This window comes from Acomys russatus, chromosome 4, assembly GCF_903995435.1.
Source record: "Acomys russatus chromosome 4, mAcoRus1.1, whole genome shotgun sequence".
Classification (NCBI taxonomy): Eukaryota; Metazoa; Chordata; class Mammalia; order Rodentia; family Muridae; genus Acomys; species Acomys russatus.
The window spans coordinates 83,474,703-83,495,313 of record NC_067140.1 but is presented as its reverse complement, the minus strand read 5'-3'; positions in this window follow the sequence as shown (position 1 = coordinate 83,495,313).

Genomic DNA, 20,611 nt, shown 5'->3' with positions numbered 1-20,611 from the left:
ATGATGAGATAGATAGATGGATAGATAGATAGATAGATAGATAGATAGATAGATGGATAGATAGAGTACAAAAATCAGTTCAGAAAGTTAGAGTAGCTCTTCTCATCTCAGTTAACCCAGTTAGTCTCCTAGGTGATTTGGACCCTGTCAAATTGACAGCATTAAACATCAAGGTGAGGATGAAGGAAGCTGTCTTGAGCACTGCATGGCCCATGCCTTGGCTCTGCTCTCAGCTCCCAGGAAGCACAAGAGCGGATGCACAAACTCAGCATCAGAAATGAGCTAAGGCCTCCCCAGCTGCACCCCTCACCCTCACCCCATGTCTCAACTGTGCTGAGCTCTGCACCTCCCACTTCATGACACCTTAGGAAGTCGACTTTCTGAGGGACTGTAGCATTTCACTAAAGGTTAATGAGAACGAAAATAAAACGTGTGGTTTTTTTTCCACCCACGGGTTATCAGAATGTTTCCTTCCAATAAGAGTGCTCTGTGCTCCCACCTGCCAGGACAGCCTCCCAGGAAAGTAGTCGACTCAGCCCTGTCTTAAAAAGCTCAGCTGGGGGCCAGAGGTCATTTATTCCCCATGACTCCAAGGTGCCTTTTGAACTAATTTCAGGCATCTTTCTGTTGGTCTGTTTTTGAGTCAGGCTCTCACCAAGAGCCAAGAAAAGCCAGGAACTCACTACGTAGCCCAGGGAGTTCTCAAACTCATGATTGCCTTGCCCGATTCAGCCTGCCCAGCACTGGGTTGCAAGCATACACCACCAGGCCTGACTCATAGAAACTCTAAAATCCAAAACCCAGCCAGGTGTGGTAGAGCACACCTGTAATCCCAGCACTCAGGGAGGCAGAGGCAGGTGGATCGTTGTAAATTCAAGGCCAGCCTGGTCTATAAATCGAGTCCAGGACAGCCAAGGTTACACAGAGAAACCCTGTATCCAAAAAAAAAAAAAAAAAAAAAAAAAAAAAGCCAACCACAAAACACTCATTGCCACCTGACACCTCAAGCCCATTTTAATTTATGTTTCACGAATGCTTCCACCCTGTTTCCTCCATGGCTGAGAATGCCTGCTTGTTCCACCCATGGTGAAGGTTCTAGACAGGAGCAGGGGTCCTGACAAAGCCCCCCTGGGCTGTTCTTCCTGGGAGGTCTGTACTTTCTAGACGTGAATAGAGTCAGTGAACGAGAGAAGGGCCTTCCGTGGTGCTAATGCTGGTGCATCCCAGGGGCAGCAGACAGTGGCTCACCTCAAGGCCAGCTCTCAAAGACTTGGTTGTACTCTCTTTGTGGTGTGTCCCTCTGGAAAGAGGCCTGATGACCACAGCATGGAGGTAAACAGAGAGCAAGCTCAGGGAGTCTCCATCAGATGCCCCCACAGAGAGCACACTGTTGAGAAGCTCCTCCAAGGCCCTCCAGGAGCCACCAGTATTTGCAGCTGAAGACACTCCAGGGAGTGTATGAGAATGCTTTGTGGCCCTCCTGGGTTCCCAGAAGCATGGACCCGGGAGCCAGCAAGGAGGAAGGCACTGTGTTTGGAAGTGACCAGGCATGTCCCGAAGGAATACAAGAGAGACACAGAAAAGGGGGAGGTGGTGGTAAACTCTCACACTGCAGACAAATGAGGTTTCATCCCACAAGAGCCCCAGGTGACAGTACCCCTAGTGGCTTTAAGGTGGCCACTGTAAGGCAAAGAAGCATGGTTTTCACCCACCCTCGCTGTGGAAGCAATGTTCCTGAGGCTGTGGTCCTCAGTTCCTGCAGCTCCAGCCACACAGGAGCCAGAGAGCAAGCCCAGCCAGAGACATCCGCAGAGCCTTTGGGTATGGATGTCAGCGGGTAACTTCCAGAGGCTGAGGGACATGGCTGGAGCTTCTACCATTCCTTTCCCTTCATCACCTGCGCAGATATCTGTGAGAGACTGAACACAGAAATCCATGTAGCAAATGATGTAGCTGTTTTCCCTTCAACCGGCTGTCTTTGTACTTAGAGTCCTCAGTGAAGCCGATGAGAGAATGAGTGACATTCCTGTGACGTCGGAGTGAGCCCACATGAAGGCCAACTGGACTAATCCTTAACATCTGATTGGCATCCATGCTTTCCATCTCTTCCATTGCTTGTGTTTTGGAACTATGTTTTTATTTTAAAGTATTTTTTATGTTTTTTTTATTGTAATAGAATTATATCACTTTTCCCTTCCCTTTCTCCCCTCTAGCCCCTTCCAGCAACTTTCTCCCAAACCCCTCCCGTGTCGCCCTTACTCTCAGATTATTAGCAGCGTCTTTCATTATTATTTAGTATCGGTGTGGTTGTTACATGCATGTACGGGGATGTGTATGCACAAATAACCACGCACATACGTACAACCTTCCAGTCTGCTTCTGTGTGCGTATGTAGTTTCGAGGCTGAACACTGCACTAGACAACAAACACAGGGCTCATCCCTACGAAAGGGTAAATCTCCTTCTCCCAGAAGTCAGCAGCTGTCTAGTGTTCTTCATCTAAGAGTGAGCCCCAGCAAAGGAAAACATCCACTTCCACATTAATATGTCCATCGATATTGCCATTGTTCTGCTATTGCTTACACAGGCGTTTGTAGGAGAGATTGTTTCACAGAGGACTTCTTAATATTCTTGGTTTGGGGGAGTTTTTGTTGTTGTTCTTTCTTTCTTTCTTTCTTTCTTTCTTCTTCTTCTTCTTCTTTCTTCTTCTTCTTCTTCTTCTTCTTCTTCTTCTTCTTCTTCTTCTTCTTCTTCTTCTTCTTCTTCTTCTTCTTTTTTTGTTCTGTCCCCCCTTCCCAGTTCCATGAACCATAAAAGCCAACAGGGAGGACTGAGAAAGGCCAATACAGAAGAAGGAAGGAGGAGGGACAAATAACACCAAGATTGTTCGACAAAGCCTCAGAGAATCAGATTATTTTATATTGTATCTAAAATTATACATAGATGTGTATGTTTTGTGGGGGAGGGGACGTGGGTGTAGGGGTGGGTTTTAGGCCACTTGCGCTGATGATGCTCCCTACAAGAACCACAGACTAAGAAAAACCCAAATGGCAGGCACGAGAAAACCTCCTTTTGAATTGTTAGTCAGGGTAGTCCAAGTGACTCTCAAAACAACACAGATTAATGATGTCATCCTTGGTTGTCTCTCAGTTGTTAGGATGGGTCCCTATTGCCAAAGATAGATTTAGGACCCAGGGCACAGAAGATTGGATCTGGTTCTAACTTGAAAGCTCTTGTCTAGATTTCATGTTTCCAGAAAATACTATGCAAGCTGCCAAGGACAGAAGCAGTTAAAGAGCCCTACCCAGCTGCAAAGCCGATGAAGCACGGCCATTACCAGCATGTCAAAATACGCATGCAGGTTAATCAAGTGGCCCTGATGTATCAGTGGTAATGAACAGACGTAAGACCCACTCAACAGGAGGGAAAACATGCCCGACGCTGGGAGTCTAGCCAGCTTCCCGGGGCTACTGACATCATGAACCTTAGAAAACAATCTACCGTTAGCACTTTGCTAGACTACTACATCCTAAATTTTATCCTTATTCACATGGATAAGGGAAGCTACCATTTCTCACCAAAGAAGCCTCTCTTTACAGCACAGAAAACCAAAACTAGTCGTGGTTCAGAAATCAACGGACCATGGGCAGCCTAGCTTCAGTGGATACACTACATTTCCCCTCCATTCTTTTTAAAAAGAATAATTGATTCAGATTACATCCAGATTGTTATCACCTCACTTGTATCTTCCCGCTCCCCTCCCCTGACCCCTCAATTCTTAAAGCTGAAGTCAGCCCTCTTCTTCCATCCTGGGCTACCCAATCCATAGAATTTTTTTCGTCCACGACCAGAACAGAAGTAGCAAAGAAGCTTTTTCTTGTTTTGACAATGGTTGCTTGGAGAACAAGGCCGCTTCCTGGACTAGAGGGAGGAGGGGCTGCAGTATAGGGGGTGACTCGGGATGCTGCTGGGAAGGGGAGGGTGAGGCGAACACTATGTACAGAATCTGACCTGACTTCCCTCCTCCTTTTTTTTTTCTCAGAAACAGAGTCCTGGGAAAGGGGCACATACTGAACATATTTGGGGAACTACAGGAGACAGGGCATGTCAGATACAGGTAACCTGAGGTCAGAGCCCTTGTTTGTGGAACTTGGCTGTTCTCCGGGATTCAAATGGAGGAGGCATGGAGTGCAAAGTGAGGCTGGAAAGCTCAGAGATGAAAGTTCGTAGTTTGGCTAGAGCTGACCCCAGCTGTAAAGGCTCTATCTGAAGTCTCCTGACACAGACTCATACTTTTATCTGTGTGAATCTTCTCCAGTCTACTCATTGGAAATACGGACCAAATTCTGCATTGATTGATGATGGTCAAAACACAATGGGTGTCTGGACTGAGCTCCCAAAGTTCCCCAGGACCCTTGAGCCACATTGTCCTGCAAACTTGACTTTGTCTCACATGGAGAAAGTCCATCTGTGATTGTCTTTCAGGATGTTCCTCATCATTTTATGGGTAGCTAGGCTCTGGGATCCCTCTGCTGCTGGGAGAATGGGTCCTAACTGACCCTGAAGCAGCCTTCCCAGAGGGGCAGAGGAGAGAAAAAGACAACTCCCTGCAGGGAGAGACAGTGAAAAGGCTGTCCTCACTTTAGCCAAGACGAACTACAGGTCTGCCAAGAACACAATCCAACTCCTTTGTCAAATCAGGCTGAGATTTAAGCGCAGCATATAATCTGCAGGGCAGTTTCTCTGGGCCAAGGGAGTGACGATTCACCTGACACAAGTCTTAAAATGGTCTGCCCAGAGGACCATTTTGTGAAATTGACTTGGAGTCATCAAAACTTTGTAAAGGAAAATGAGCACTCCTCTGGGTTACAGGGGCCCCAGACCACGCTGCAGCCGGAACCAGGCTCCGTTTCTTCTCAGATGCTGTACATTAGTGAAATATGAACAGGGTCTGTGGGTTAGATCATAGGTCTGTGTTGGTCTTAATTTACTGATTTGGAAAATGTTTAAAGATAGTGCCAGAATATTCTTGTTTTCAGGAACACATGAGAACGTATACACAAGTACCGCAGAGAAATATAGAAAGATGCTAAAAATGTTCACACCTGGGGTATGTGAGTATGAGTTAGACTTGGCCATACTCTGTACTTTCCCTACAACCATTTATTTTATCAGTCTGAAACAATGTCATTTTTAAAGTGTTTATCTAGAGTGTCACTTTTAACCATTTTAGCTAACATAACGCTTGCAAGTGTTTATGGGGTACAGTGTGATATTTCAATAGACTGGCTTCATCATCCAGTGTCTATCTACTTTTGGATCTGCATTTATCCCTATTTATCCAGCAGCTTCACAATAGCCCCATATGCAGAGGCCTCCTGGTCTGCGAAGCTGTGCCTTCCATCTGACCAGAGTGAGCCATTTGCTAAGTCACATGCCCCCACAGCCCATTTAGGGCTGGTTGCTGGTTTCCTTCATCCACTCTAGCTTCCTGTTTTGTCTGCTGTCCTGGGATTTCCACCCTCTGTCAAAGAAGGCATGGCTAGCCACAGTTACTTGTCCATGGAGGATCCAGCCAGAAGGCCAGACCAAGTGAAGGCCAGTAAGTCCTGGTCACTGAGGGGCCCTGTTCCTCATGTCTCCTCCTGTCCTTTGTGTGAGTGTGTGTGTTGTTGTTGTTGTTGTTGCTGTAGTTGGTAGTCTGAATTCTGCCAGTTCCTGGGCTATGTATGGTCTTCCTCCAGAGGCAAGGCCAACCCTACACTTTCTGTGAGTAGGAGGAGCCAGAAGCTCTAGGGACCAGCAGGTTTCATAGGATCAAGGAACAATCTAGAAAATATGTACCTGATATTGTGAGCGTGCATAGAGAAGGGAGACGGTCAAGGTGGGCATCGGGAACAGATGACAAGCCTCTACCAGGTATATGCCTAGCCGGCGTCATAGTCCCAAGGACCAGCCTGAATACAGAGATGTAATATTTTGTCTTTGTGGGTCACAAATACTGTCATCTCTCCCCCTCTCTGCCTTTATTCATCTCCTTTTAAGCTCTTGAGCCCTGAACTGCTAAACTTATGCAACACTGTGACATCTTGCTAAAACATGGGTCCTTGATATACGCAAAGTCCATGTCATCATAAGCATTGGACTTTCTCTGAAGTCAACCGTGGCTGTTTCTCATGACTGCCCCTCAGCCTCTCCTCCTTGCTCCACCGTCTTCACCATGATCCATCTCCTCTGGGATGCCCATACAGTTCTCTGTACCATGGCCCCAATGTCAAGCCCTATCCTTGATTTGTTCCAAATCCCCGTCAGTGACCATCCTCCAAGGGAGCCTTCTGAGCTGTTTCCAGAATTCAGTTGTCATATCCAGCAGGGTGGTAACCTCCAGAGGGAATGGCAAACCTGCCCCACAGGGCAGAGCTGCCATTGTGCTCTGTAACTCAGATAAGGCTAATCAAATCTCATGCTCTGTGGTTCAGAGAAAGCTTTCTCCCAGGCTTGGGGCCCCTGTGCTGTCTGCAGCCAGCCAGCTGATGGCTCTGGGCCTGTGAGAGGCTTAGCCTTCAGAACTACCCATGCTGTGGGGGGAAATTCCATCCTATTGGGGTCAGGGAAGTCAAGCCTGTCCTGTCCATGTCATGTGATCCTGTATGTTCTATCTGCCCAAGCCAAGAGCCAGTTGCTGAGGGTGGGCGGGGAGGATCCCCAGCAAGCAGAATGTCTGGGAATGGCTCCCAAGGCCAGCAGCTGGCCTGCTCCTGCTTCTGGGATAGTAGCTGGAAGCTCACGTGGCCTCTCTTCTTTCATAGGCACACAGAATCTCTGGGTGAGAAGAGCTCCAGGCAGGCTTCGTGGGTTAAGGCCAGCATGCATTTCCACTCTGTACAAGGCCCAAGTGAGGATTTTGCAGGTCACCATAAAAACTCTGAAGTTTGCAAAGTAAACAGTGCAAAGATGCCACACGTTTCACAACCTTATTTAGGCTTTCGTTCATTTTCAGACAGATCTGGAGACTCATGAAATGGAGCAGTCAAAGCCCATGTCACCCTCTGGGAGGTTCAGAAACATGTACGTGCGCACAGATATACACATGCATGCATGCACTCACAGAGGGGAGGGAGCGAGGAGGGAGCGACAGAGACAGAGGAGGGAGGGAGAGTGGACTAACTTTGAAGTATTCTTATTCTCCCATCATAAACAAAATGATGGCAACTGTTCCTCTTCCTGCTTCATGTGTTTAGACTCCTGAGAAGGTCTTTTCTGCATTTCCCTGTCTCCGTCTCATTCAAAACTCAAAAAAAAAACAAAAAAAAAAAACAAAAAAAAAACACTTTTTTTTTAAGTGCCGGAACATTCAAATGGCCTCCACACAAATCTCTTTTTTCTGTAGTACAAAAGAAAGCATAAAAACAGATGCCTCAACACCTGTGCTGCTCAGAACCTGGCAGTCTCAGCATAACAGTACTACTACCCTGTTGCCAAAGCCAGCTCTCCAGTAAGGACAGGTGACTTTCAGAAGAATGCGCCTGTGCTGGAGACTACAGACTTGTGGGAGACTTTTGTGTCACCACCCTAAGTGTGTGTTGAGCCGTCACTGTGGCCAGACCCCCTCTTTGTAGCCCAGGGCGAGAAGCACAGTCCAGAGGAGCTTTGAGCTATGGCTTCTTTAGATCTAGTCTGCTGCCTAGAGTCAGGAAGTTCAAGTCAATGCCAGTAACAGAGCTAGGCAGGGTATAAGATCACACAGGGCAAGCATGTTAGAGATGAGCAGTTAACGAGAATAAGACATCATTGATAAGAATTCATTGTAAAGCTAGATTACTTATTGGGGAAAAAACAAAATTAACAATAATAATAATAGTAAACTGTCGCTTTTAACCCTTCTCCCATAAAATGTAAAAGATGATAAAGTTTAGTATAGCAGCAGAATTATTTTCAGCTTTTCTTATGTCTGTGTCCATATAAATTGTTGAAATTGTGTCATTAGTAATAAATGATGCAGGACAATGCCTGACAATCACAATGCTTACAAGTGTAATGTGGTATTTCGACACATAATAAACATGCAATGATCAAATCAGGATAATCAGTATTTTTTTCTCAAGCCTTCGTTATTTGTGTTGAGACCTCTCTTCTAGAAATTTTGAAGCATCCAGTGAGTTGCTGTTACCCCTGTGGTTGTTACCCCACTGTGCACAAAACATTTAATCCTCCAGTCTACCTGCTTATCCCAGGCCCTCTCCGCCTGCGGGGCTGGAGAAATCTGTTCTACTCTTTACCTCTATGAAAAGGTTTCCTAGAAGAATTGGAACAACAGACCCATCCATCTCTGGACCCTCCATTCCACTTCAGCATTCTAATAAACATTTTCCCAGGACAAGATGAAGACTTCCCAGCTGGGCTAAATTCCAATCCAAGTAGCAGTGGAGAGCTGCTTTGGCCAATGAGTGGACGTTGTTTCCTGGTCTGCTCCACGTCCAGGACACAAATGGAACCCATCACTGCACAGAGAAGAACAAGCCCCTAGGTCAGCACCTGGCTGCCCCCTTCTCACTCATTTCTCACTATGCGAGAGTCAGTGGGCGGGACTTTCTCTGTGGCTCTTTTGGGTAAGGTCAATAACAGCCCATTTCCCCAAAGATAGTGATGTTTTCACTAGTCTTGGGATTTCATTCATTCATTCATTCACTCATTCATTCATTCACTTATTCATCATTCAAGACAAATGTATTAAGACTGGAAAGACCTGGGGTTACCATGAAGGCAGTCTCTGTCCTTGCTCCCAAGAAACTACTTCTGCTGAAGTAGTATTATTTTAGTCTGCTCACTACGTAGTGACAAACAAAGGAGACACACAAACTCCAACACACAGCCCTAGATGCAGTCTGTCCAAATCATCTCTTACCACAGTGATAAAAACAAAATCCACGCACTGTGGTGGATCTAGCCAGGGTCTCACAGTCAGGCCTAGCAGTTAATGTTTCTTCAGGGCAGGTTATAACTTCTGAACCAAAATTATTCCTTCTTTACAGGCACAACTGTGCTAGCAGGTGCCTGCTGATATGTGCCCCATGAAGTGCTCACTGAATGGAAAAGAGACATAGAAGAAGGGAATTCAAGGATAAGTGTGGCATGCACTGGGTTAAAAAGTTAAACAGAACCCTTCCCTGTAAGGCTTGAAGGACATTTGAGGCAGAGCATGTTCCATCATGAGAAGGCCATGCCTCTGTTTCCCAGCATGATTTCACAGGACACATGTAAAACACAGTTCGGGAAGCCCTGATCTGAAACTGCAGCTAAGCCACTCAAATTCAAAGAACATTGCCGAAAGTTGGACTTTCAAATGACAAGTTGCCTATAACAGAAATTACTGTTCTTTCTGAAGAACACAACAAGAAGTTTCAAGTTTGCAAGCCTTCTGCTCACATTTGACTAATAAAGAGCCTTTATAACTAGTAACATTGAGAGTCCACTAGGAGCTAAGAGTAATTTGTGAGCATCTTAAGGAAATTAAACATGCAGTCCACAATTGTACTGTTTGTAGTCTTTAACTAACCTCCTCAAATCCATTTCCTCTTTACTATTATCCATAAAACCTCTATTATCCATAAAACCCCCAGGCCCCAGACACTCCTAGCCTCTCTTGCAGCTGCATGAGGTCATGGGTTGATATTCTGGCTCATGAAATGAGACAGAGATCATTCGTGCACCTTCCAGGTCTCATGCTTCGGGGAAACTGTTTATGTGCTTTTCCCCTCTTTCTGTGTTAGTCATCTCTGTTACTGTGGCAAAGCAGAAACATCATGATAGAAGAGGTGAAGAAATTTTTATGACAGCCAAGGTGGAGAAAGACAAAAGGGGGCCAGCAATAATATTTACCCTTCAATGCATATACCTAATAATCCATGTCCTCCCAAATGACCCCACTTTCTAATAGCCCACTCTGCAAGAAATTAATCAATGGATCAGTCAAAAGCCCATTTATAAGATTAGCACTCTTACGATTCAGTTGTCTTTTAATAGTGACACCAACTGAGCTATTGAGTTAATATTCTAATAACAAATCATATCCAAACTCTAACACCATCCCACTGGCTGGAACTAAAGTGAGGTGACGTTGAATTGTCTCTGAGCATGGGGTGAAGGTGACACACCAAGGGCTAACAGAGCAAGGCACTGGGAGGAAAGCAGGGTCTGGCTCTGATTGTCTTCCAGCAACCATTTGACATTTCTTCCATTTAATAATACACTGTTCCTCTATCCTGCTCTGTACATTGGCCAAGCTCATCCCAGAACTTGGTATTTCAGTACAGATGAAAGACTGTGCTCTATCCAGTGACCGAAGAGCAGGAGAGTCAAGTGCAACTTTTTGCTTATGTGTTTTGCTTTCTTCTTGGCTCTTAGTTCTTCTTATAGCCAGGACACAAATGTGGTCATGGTGAGAATAAAGCTTTATTCCTAGGAGGGCTGTGGGGTGAGGTGAGTGACCAGTGTCTAATTGCTTAGACCATGTGGGGAACAGTTATTCCACCCCAGTGGAACACCTGCTCACTTACACTGAGCAAGACATAAATTTCTCACTCAGAGCATCCGGACCTATTTCTTCACTAGCGTATTTCCCCCCTCCTTTGCAGTATTTTAAAATATTTTTACCCTAAATGTCTCATTTCTATCATTTGGTTCTGGCCTGTGGATGTCAGGGAACTCACTTTGAGGCATGAAAAAAATCAGTTGTTCTTGTAGCTTTGACAGTGGGGCGGTCTTTTTTAGTCACTTCAGCACAAAGCACGTATGATTTGTATATATTTTTAAAATCCAACTCAGGCTGACTTTGTATGGAGTATGCATTTAAATCATTGCAATCTATCTTCTCTGGCTTCAATTCGATTTTGTACTCTCCATTTACTGTTTAGTGGGGTTTTTTTTTCTTTTTGAATCTCAAAAGAGCTTTAAATGCGGTAAACTGGAGCCAAGCACTAATGAGGGTCCATTTGACTTTCCCTTTCTCTGTTTCTTCGCCAGCTTTTCATGCTTGCTAACTAAAGCTGATGTGGTGTTTTTCTCTAATAACTGGTTCATATTCCTTAAATTCCTTTCTTGGCTCATCAAAGTGAGCTGCAGCTGCTGGACAGCTCATAAATGCTCTTTATTGTGCTCAGCCTTTATGGGTACTATTCACCCAAAGCCAGTTTCTACCTTAATTGAGCCCTTTGCCTGTTTGCATCTTTCAAATTAGAAACCATTTGGGGCCCTTATTTGAAAAGTAAACATTACAGAATCTTCTGGAGCCCATATCATGTTCCTACATTTCTACCAAGGACTTGGTAGTATCCAGAGATGATGGCACAGTTCCCAAGCTGTGGAGACTTTGTTTATGAACAGAGAATGAAGGAGTCTCATTTCAACCCAAAGGACCACTCATCACTCTGTCTATTTGGCAACTCAAACATGGTCCAAGCAGCACAACTCAACTATCGCATGTTGGAATCTGTGTCCAAATGCTTCCATTTTTTCCCCAGCAAGTTCCTCAAACCAACACTCACCAGCCCTTCTAGGAGATGTGATCAATACTGAGATATTTACTCTTACTGTCACCTCTTACTTCACATTGTGTGATGGTTGCCATTTTTTAAATATCAACATCATATTTTAGATCTAGACATTTTATCTGCACATAAAAAGCTTAGTCATGTTGTTGTCAGTAGGTTGATTTTGTTGTTGTTGTTGTTTGGGTGTTGGGTTTTTTGTTTTGTTTGTTTTGTTTTGTTTTTTGTCACAGAGACCATCATAGTAGACTGGCCTGTTCCTCTCAGACCAACCCCTCCTGGTCATTGAGTTCTGTTCTGGGGATAGGCCTGCTACAGGAAGGCAGCCTTCAGCTCCACACAGAGAGTGAGGAGACTGGATGTATTTCTTGTTCAAACCATCTCCCTTTGCTATCCTGAATCAAGGCCAGGGAAGATACCTGAGCTTGTTTTGAAGTCCCTCCAGGTCCTAGGCTGTGTGTGGACGTTTCACCTTCTGTCCTTTTCTATATACGAAGCCTCAAGGATCCTCCCAGCTGCTCTCTTCAGCCCTTTGCACCTCACTGCACTTCCTCTCTTAGCTCCACCTTCCTGCCTCCCACCTCCCAATGGCATCAAACACAACTCCCAGTTTTCTGCAGCTTGCTGCCAAAGGCCATGGCCCAAGATCTCCTGATTTATGTTTTGCCATGTGGCCTCCCTGTGTTTTACAACCCTTCTTGAAATACTCTTATATGATCCTTCTCTAATTCCCTAAATTCCTCATCTTACCCTATTTCACACTGCCATTCATGTCTTGGAAGACAGAGGTTGAGGACATCCTGACTTCCACTACCACCAGGCAGGTCCCAAAGGTTCTGTCTCAGCCACCAATTTATGGCCATCATATCATATATTTGAATCACTTACCCTCCCAACCTCCTCACCAGCTTCTTCCATGATCTTCACCCATTGCTCACACCAGAAGCCACTGTAGCCATCACTCCGAGGAACAGATTTTTAGTTTGTTCTTTTTTCACATATTGATTGTTTAGAAGTTATTATTTTGTGTTAATACAAAGAACACAGATGTGTGGCTGTGCTTTAACATTCACCTTGTCGTTTTGAGGTTCAGGCATGTTTGGGGAGCACCCTAGGTTTGCATTCCTGATTGGCCAGCTCTCAGCGCTGGTGGTGAGACCCACTATAACTTCAGGAATGATACTTGCTATTCACTGCAACTGTATGTATGTTGAAACCTAAATCCAGGGTTCAAACTGTTAATAGCAAAGCCATCCCCTTCCAGGAACAAATGCCCTGGGTGCCCACCACAAAACCACCTCTACAACCAGCTGAAAAGGAAAGAAACTATAGTAGGTTTCTCCCTGTTCATCCTCCACACCTTTTCACTTCTAGTGCCACAATCCTTTCATCTTACTTCCAGTTTCACTTTCTACAGTTCTGAGGAACCCACAGACTAAAAATACTCAATGAAAAATTCCAGAAATAACTTCAAAGTTTTAAATTCTATGCCACTCTGCTATTGTGGAAAAATCTGAGGGTATCCCGCGCTGTCCATAAGCCTACCCTTTCTGTTGTGAGTGAACCCATGACCTGTGCTCTAGTCTCCCATTAGCAACTTACTCAAAGCCATGCTGATTATCACATGGATTGTTGCGATATCACAGTAGTTGTGCTCAAGAAAACACTATTTTACTTAAAAGAGCCCCCAAAGAACAAGAATGGTTATGCTGGCAATTCAGATGTGCCTTAAAAAAATAAAGCACTTCCTGTAAACAAAAGATAAAATTATAGTAAGATATGGAATAAGAATGACAAAACTCCTTCATGTAACCTTTATTATGGTATAGTTTTACAATTATTCTCTTGTATTGTTAATCTGTTTATATGCCTAATTATCAATTAATATTTATTATATACATATATATAGGAAAAAGCACACTCTGCATACACACATATATATGAATGAGGTTCACTATCTGTAGTCTCAAGAACCTTCTAGCAGGGGATAAGGGTGACTATTGTACTTGCCTGCTTGTTGAGAATCCTCTCTAGTTATTTTTTTCTTAGTGCAGGAATTTGTCCTTAGAGCCACTGAGAGAAAAGACAAGCTGGGGTCAGTGTCAAGGAATCTGTACTCCCTTGAGAAATCAGAAGAGATCACTACAGATTCCATTAGCAAGGGTGGGAGTGCTGTAGCCACAGTCAGGCGGCAGTGTCTGCCTCCTTGTCCTTTGCCTGCTGACAGAGGAATGAAAGCAGGAATGCCAGTGTGCCTGGTGACTGCTACTCCTCACAGTACGGCTTTTACCCTCTGGGCACCAGCTCTGCACTGGTGGAGTATCTGGGAATGGGTGTTTAGTTGTCAGTGAATGGCACAAGATGAGTGGGTACAAAGAACAACCAGGAATACCAGAGGGCAGTATCAACACTTCGTGAGTAATGGTGGCCTGGCAAACTATGCAGTGACTATTGGTTCATGAGAAGGGGTACTGGGAAGGTAGTGTGGCTAGTATTGGTTGTCAACTTGACTATGTCTAGAATGCATTACAATCCAGAAATGGAGGACACACCTGGGAGAGACTTTCTGCTGGGTTTGAAGTAGATGAATCCACTTCTAGTGCAGATGTTTAAGGTAGGAAGACACACATCTTTGATCCAGATCTTGAGGTTGGAAGACATACCTTTAATATGAACCATACCTTCTTCCATAAGTCCATATAGGGACATAGAAGAAGGAAGTGTTTTCTTGTTTGCCCTTGCCTTGCTGGCACATCCATTCCTTTGCTGGAATTGGAGCCTACTTCTTTGGGAGTCCAGCATATGCAGAAGACCAGCTGAGACATCCAGCCTTGTTAGACTGAGACACTGTTGGATCCATGGACTTTCCATTCCCAGCTAGCCATTGTTGGATTAGCTGGAAAGCAGCCTTTTTGTGTACATAGACAGAGTTTTGTTCCATAAATTCTATGACTCTAGAGAACCCTGACTAATACAGGAAACAATCTTAATTTTCCATAAAATTTCAAAGTCACAACTAAGCTTTTCCCTCCCTGAACCAGTTGAGAGTTGGAGACACATTGTCTTTTCAGCCTCCACTACCCCATAATCATAGCATTATTCTCAAAGACAGGAAATCAGCCTTGATGCCACATTGCTACTTTATTGATGGCCCCTGTTCAAGTTTTTCCAGTTGTCCCAATACAATCCATGGGAGTGAAAATAACAAAGAGATGGATGACATACTAGAGTTATATGCCTTGCATCTTCTGTTGCTGTAGAATTTACTTCACTCATATGACCTTGGATATTTTGACACAGGCAGGCTTTTCTCACTGTAGGATGTCTCTTGGTTTGGGTTTGTCCGGTAAACAACATAAAGTTGTTCACCAAATGTCATAAACTCCAGAGATGAAGATGTAGTCTGGTTTCTTGTAATGAAAAGAAAATATTGCACATATTCAATAAGGCACTTAAAAACCATTTTTTTTTTCTGCTGTGGCTTGTACCTATGGATGAAGAACTGTGGGTGAAGTTGGCAGCAAAAGCATAGTGAGTGTTGTGAGAAAGGCTGAGAAGGTACAGAAGGGAACAAGAGCAGGCAGAGATACGATGGTAGGGGAGGGGTGTTCCAGGATGGTGGTCCAGCTATCAAGGGCCCTTAAACTCTAGAAATAGCCTGGAGTGTTTTTCCAGCAACATGAGCCAAGAGTGACCCTTGGAGCCTGAGGCCAAACTGTCCCATTCCAGAGATCTAGGCCTGTGTGTCCCATGTCATCTAGGGTCATGGGAGAAATAATGAGGCATGGGATTGTGGAAGCACAGGCTTAGTCATGTATCTACCATGTTGGACATAGTGTCCTTCCTGATCTAAGAGTTCTTCTTATCAGGAACATTTATGTGGCCCATTCCCTGAGCATCTCTTGGCATTTCCAACAAACTTCTGAACTCCCTACTTCCCTAAGACATGGAACAGAGGTTCCTCCTTGGTATCTAAGTGTTCCTCATGTGTGTCTGAGGCCTGTTGCATTCCATACATGAGGTAATTTCGCCCATTGGATGGAAGTCAGTGCTTTGCACCACTGTGGTCCAGGCATGGACCAGTTTCCAATCTACTTCCAAGACAGAGCTGGGAGAGCACTTAGGAATTTCAGACCTGGAGGTGCGCTGGGAGGTCTGCATCCACGTGGCTGGGCCCAATAATATGAAGACACATAAATAGCTGTGCTTGATCCCAGGCCGTCCACTGGGGCATTCCCAACTCTGTTGGGTCCATCTGTCACAGGTCCACGGCATCCACTGGAGGAAAGGAAAGTCTGCATCAAAACCAAAGCCATTCTTTTCCTTTGCTGCCTTTGACACTGATTTTGGTGTCCACTTTGGTGATGGTGCGTACATAGGTAGGGTGCTACTCTCCAAGGCAAGTGTACCGAGAGACTTGTGCTGGTTATTTGCATTGTGACCAGGAACCTAGCACTGCAACAGCCTGAACAGTTCTCCTTTCTGGTTTTTTTTTTTTTTTTCTCCTGGCTCTGAGGTCTGCCTTTTTGTTGCTGCATTAAAAAATTGGTTTGGCTGGACTCAGCTCCAGGCTGTTGGTTGGGTTGGGATCCCACTCTGAGGATGACCTTCCCATGGGATGAAAAAGTCCCACAGGCTGAGCCAAACTTCACAAGACATGTTTAAAACCTCTGCTTCTGCCCTTTCCACCTATAGTCCATTGTCTACAGCAAAACATATCTTGAGATCAATGTTCATGGAGTATCTGCTGCAGAACACTGTAGTGAACCAAGAACAGTGATCCAATCTACTGTGATGCACACTGTGTCACATTCACTGTAGCAGGAGAAGATGCCAAGGCCCCCACTAAGGCCAAGGCCATTTGTGAGGACTAGTGGCTATTTCATGCTGTGTTAAAAGTAAGGCCTGAAATGACACCAGCAAAGGCCATGCCAAGTGGTTGCACAGGGACCTTCTCATTGGTGGCATTTAAAGGAAATGATCTTTGCCATTCTGAAGAAGACGAGGAAAGTGCAGGTTGTTGCTGAAGCAAGCTTTTAAATGCCATCAGGGAAAGTTTAAATTAACTCTTAGTAATTCAGTTTTAAGGGAAAATGACCCACTATGTTGTTTCCTATTTGGAAGATATTTCCGCTCTGTCTACATAGGGGAGGCAACTCTCCCAGCCCAGCTAGCAGTACAGAAGACAAGAATAAAGCCTTGTCTGATCTGGCCACTATTCTGAAGCACATTGGTATTTTATTTTGTTCTAAGGTCTCTTAGAAGCAATGAAAGATCTGTTTTTTTTTTTTTTCTTATTCTGCCCTCTAATTGGCTTCCAGCAAAGAGAAAAACATCAAAGTGTCTTTGGCAGAGCAAGTCCAAGATCATCCAGGGGTAAAAAAAATGCCTCGGAAGGAAGTTTTGTTGATCTTTTATCTTAACTTATTTGTTGACCTGCTGGAAATAGTGATGAGTACTAATTAGGAAATCTTTAAAAGGCACAGAATCCCCACCTCAGAGCCTTGGTATTGATTGGAAACTTGACCAACAATAAGAACAGTTACAGGTAGGCCCCATACCCTAAAGGTTCCACAACACCCATAAACAGCACCACCATCTAGAGATAAAGTGTTTACACACATAAACCTCTGGGGAACATTTCCCTTTCAAACTGTAATTAGGTGTTGAGTCCATTGGAGGCCAGAGAAGCTGACTCTGAAGCCTACTTCTTCATGTGAACATGGACGTCATCAGTAAATTGAGGGCCCATTGTCAAATGGATGCTTCCAAAATCTGGAACTGTGCATGTGGCAGTCCCTGCATCCTAAACGTGCTCATCTTATATGACAGACAAGTCTTTGTGGCTCACTAGGGATTTAAGATAGAGAAGGGCCCTGGTTGTTCATTGTAGTGAGAGTTTTGGTATCTTTAAAGACCTAGTTATGTTTTGTGAATATGTTGGGATAAGAGGCTGCTTCACAGCAGGTGATTATTATGATTTGCCTCATGCGCTAGCAGGGCCATTACCTTTACCAGCTGTACATAGTTTAATTCTGGGTACTATGCAGAGGGTAGAAATAAGAGCTCCCTGAGATGGCCTGTGGCCGCTCCCGCTCCTGCTGCTGCTGCTTCATCTCGCTGCTGTGTTTGCTTTTGTCTTTGCTATTGCTGGATTGCTGGACTGCTGGAGATTCTGACACTGAAGAGTAGACTTGCCTCAAGGAACTCTATATCCCTAATCAGCAGGAAGTAGCCTATAGACATCTACACCCCCTTTCCCCTCTAACCTTCATTTTGTCCTACCTACTGTTGGGGGATTGGAAGGAATTAGGGTGGGACAAGTGTTGGAAGAGAGGTAAAGGTACAAGAATAAAATAAAATAGCTTTTTAAAGTACACCAGCAGTTTAGTAAGTTCAAAATGCAATCACAAGTATTCTTAGAAAGGCAAGAGATTTGATATATTGAGAGAAAGCCATGTTACCATGCAGGCAGAATTTAGAGTAGCAAACCCATATCCAGGGTAGGTTGGCAGCCATAGGAGTTGAAAGAGACAGTTGAAAGAACAAGTTCTCTCCTTAGAACTGTCAGTAAAGCCCTGCCAGTGCCTCAAACTGTGGCCCAGTGAAAGTGATCAGGATTTCTGGTGCCCTAGAGTCTGAGAGGATAAATTTCTGCTTTGTTTAGGCAGCACGATATATGGTCACTTATTTACCAATCATAGGACACTGATGCCCATGTGATACCCAAAATCCAATAGCCTGTGACTCAGCAAACACTCACCAGGACTTGGAATGTTCCATCTACCAGGGACCAGAAACAGCTGAAGTTCTGTTGCTATCAGTCTCCCCTGTGAGAGATGAAGGAAGCTAAAGGGAGATCCAGCACACAGGTCTCTGGTGTAGACATGCATAGACAGGGCTTGGACACTTTGCATCCACTCCTGCAGGAGGATAGACTGATCATTGGGTTAAGATCAGAAGACTGGGTTGTAACTCTCCTCTTGCTGCCCAGGAGCTGTGAGACTGGAGGAGACATTTACTTACACCAAGATACACTATTTCATCTGTAAAACATGCAGGATGATGCTTGTCTTCAGGAATTTAAAGATCGCTGAAAGAAAATGTAAGCCCAGATTGGGGCTGTCCATGGAAAGGACATCGAGCAAATACCTTGAACTTCTGCCCACCCTAATAAGGTGTGTCTGATATTCCTTGATGTGTAGCTGGACAGAGTCAAGGCAACCTTTGCCCACTTTAGTGCCATTGAGCTAGAAAACTCACTAGTCATTGTTTTCTCTAAACTTATGGGAATCCAGAGTTACTTTTCATATACTTTCCTTAGTGTGGAAGAAGGACAGGCTTTTAACAGCTGCTCACAAATACCCAACACAAAGCAAAACTTCTATATTAATCCCAAAGATCCAGACAGATGAAGGCAAAGAGATGATTCAAAGTCAAGGCCTGATTGAAGATGCAGAGGGCACTATGCAACGTCACTGGCTGCCGGCAGCTGGGCCTTGGCTTCCTAGCTGAGATTGGAATCCACAGAGCATTATCCTACAAATAGAGGCAAACCCTTCTCATTATTACCTTTTCTGTCTGAAGTGTCTGGGCAGACTGACTGTGGCAAACCCGTGTTGTCAGGACAAGAAAGGGAAGACTGGAAGGTTCCCGTGGGGGTTGACAGTGATTTGTAACAACAAGAAAGGAGGCAAGGTGGCTGTCTGTAAATGATGGAAAGTCAACCACCCTCCCCCTTAAAACGCTTTTAGAGCTTGGATGTCAGGTGGTTTGCAACAGATGAAATAAGCCTTTCCCAACACTGAGTTGCCTTGAGCGTGTTCATGTCCTGTTTAGTCGTTTAAAAGTCTTTATGGTCCCTGGTCACAAGCCCAAAACACTATGAGGTTCGTAAAATATCTGACACACAGCAGATGGACCCTACCTCAGTACACATGTGACATCCATACAGGGTCCTGGAGGCCATAGAAGATCTTTTGTGAGAGGAGAGAAACTGTGTAAGTGAAGTGGGGTCTTGATAAAGTGGCACCGATCCCTGGTAAGGCTGGTGTCGTTATGATCTCTGGGCCCAGATCGATCATACTTCTCTAGACTCAAGCTGAGCTCTAGAGCTGGGGGAAGCCATGTGGGGGGAGCCGCATGGCTACTCTGGTCAAGGCAGTAACATCTAGAGCCACACAGAAAGACCAGATGTTGGAAAAACAAGGGCTGAAGCTGAATTTCAAAGTCTAGTTCTTAGGAACCTCCCTTAAATCTAGGCAGGCCTGGCTGGTAGACTGGGCAGAACTGATTCTTTTTGTAGTTTTGACCTCCAGGTGCTCAATGTGCAAACTGTCCTAGATACGAAAGCCCTGATGGTGGACAAAAGCCATCCTGACTCAGGCCAGGCAAACATGCTGCATATTTCCCACTACACCCTGTCGCGTGGCTACGGCAGGCATAATCAATCAATCAGTAATATTTTCTGCTTGGCCCAGTCACATCTCCAGAATCTTTCCTGACAAGTTCCCAGTGGTTGGGGCCCGGGGAACTATCCATGGTGCTGCCCTAGGCACCTGATCCCAGAGTCTGCCTAGGCTCAGACTGTGGCAGAAAGTAGTTTTGTCAAGATAGCAGTTCTTGCTGTCAGGATCCACATTCAGTGGAGTGATCCTTTCTGTGATGTTCCAACAAGTCTTGTCTTGTCTTATTCTAAGTCCTTTATTTGAGTCATGGGGTTCTCTCTTATGTACATGAGTTTTCATGCTGTTCATCAGGCATTTCTTTTTTTTTTTATTTTATTAATTTATTCATATTACATCTCAATTGTTATCCCATCCCTTGTATCCTCCCATTCCCCCCTACCTCCCATTTTCCCCTTACTCCCCTCCCCTATGACTGTGACTGAGGTGGACTTCCTCCCCCTGTATATGCTCATAGGGTATCAAGTCTCTTCTTGGTAGCCCATCAGGCATTTCTTAAGAACCCTTTATCTTGGGAGTTGGAGAGATGGCCCAGTAGTTAAGAGTGCCAAGTTCAATTCCCACCACCCACATGGTAGCTAACAACTATTTGTAACTTTAG